At 23.2% G+C, this 1,790-nt stretch overlaps 1 annotated feature.

The window, feature by feature from the left end:
• Positions 1-1,780: part of a repeat region (transposon crapaud) that runs on past the window's edge.
• The last annotated feature ends 10 nt before the right edge of the window (positions 1,781-1,790 follow it).

Below are 1,790 nucleotides of genomic sequence, written 5' to 3' on the forward strand. Positions count from 1 at the left end.
ATTATAGAAAAGATTAAATAGTACTTTAATTAACTAAAGATTAAAAACGACGTTAAGGAAACTATTTAATTATATTATACGTATAAAAAAATAAAGATTATAAAATATAAGTTTTATAGATTTCTAGAGCTACTATTAATAGTAAAATAATTATAAAATTTAATTATAATAAACTTTATTATTAAATTATTAAAGTTTAAAAATACAGTAACCGGCGTTAAATATAATAGTATATTAACGGTAATCGATAGGTTTATTAAATAAATATACTTTTTATTTTATAAAGAAATTTAGTCGGTAAAATAATTAACGGATATAGTATTACGGTATATTATATTAATATATATATAATTAAAAAAGTTTATTACGAACCGTAATATTAAATTTATATTAAAGTTTTAAAGAATATTAATAACGAAGCTAAGGGTAATAAGTAAAATGTTTTTAGCCTATTACCCTTAAACGGACGGTTAGACGGAACGGTTTAATTAAATTATAAAATAATATTTACGGAATTATATTAATTTCGAATAAAACGATTAGGTTAAACTATTATTTATAGTATAATTAATATATAATATATTATTAATTAAAACGATTAAAACTATACCGTTCTTTATAAATTTTAAATATAAAATAAATTTACGGTAAGGACTTAATATTAAAGTATTTAGGGTTAAGGTTAAAATAAATAAGCTATATATATTCTATAATAAGTTTAAATAAAAATTAAAGTTTATAAGGGAAAGGATACGGAAATATTATAATACTAAAAGGCTCGAGGGACCTCGCTTTAAAGAGGGGAATATAGTATTCTTTTTTATACGTAATTTATATATTAAAAAACCTAATAAAAAACTAAACTATAGGAAAGTAGGCCTATTTAAAATTAAAAGGAAAATTTTAAAAATAATATTTAAATTAAAGCTATTTAATATAATATATTTACGATTATATACCTTTTATATTTTACTTTTAAAATTTATATTACCGGTAAATAAAGTTAATATATAAATAATAGTGGAGGACGAAAAAAAAAAATATAATATAAAAAAAATATTAGATTTATAGTTTAATAAAGGTTAATTAAAATATTTAGTTAATTAATTAGGATATCCGGTTATAAATAATTTGTAAGAACTATAGATATACTTTAATTACCTAAATAAATAAAAAGAATTTTATTAATAATATTTAAACCGATTAAAATTTAAGTAAAAGAAACGAGTTTTTAGATTACCGTTAAATAATAATAATATAGAGACTGGAGAACCTTAATAAAAATCGAATTTACGTTTTTAATATAATAATCGACGTACTATATATTATATTATAAAGTTAAAAGGTATAAAGGAAATTAAATATAAATAGTATTACGTATTTTAATTACTTTAAGAAATGGAAGGTATATTAGCGGCGGTATTTTAAAAGGTTAGGAAGGAAGGACCGGCTACGCCCGGGTCTAAAGAAAAGTTAAGCGGCTAGTCGAAGCCTAAAAAAGGATTTAGGAAGGAAAGATCGGAAAGAATAGTAAAAACGTCCGCCGCCGGCGGGCTATATAGGGTAGTAGGCCGCGCAGAAAACTCTCTCTCTTCCTCCTTAAAGAACCGAGATTCGCGACGGAAGGTAGTAAGGGCTCGAGCTTTAAAGATACGCGATTACGCTTCGAAACGAAAAAACTTATTTAAAGTAATTTATTTTTCGGTATTTAAACGTTTTTTCTCTTTAATTAAAGGATAAATTATAAGGATAATGGGTTGGGGTGCGGCCACAGGCCTGAGAGTATGAGT

Source organism: Podospora anserina, chromosome 6 (assembly GCF_000226545.1).
Source record: "Podospora anserina S mat+ genomic DNA chromosome 6, supercontig 2".
Lineage (NCBI taxonomy): Eukaryota > Fungi > Ascomycota > Sordariomycetes > Sordariales > Podosporaceae > Podospora > Podospora anserina.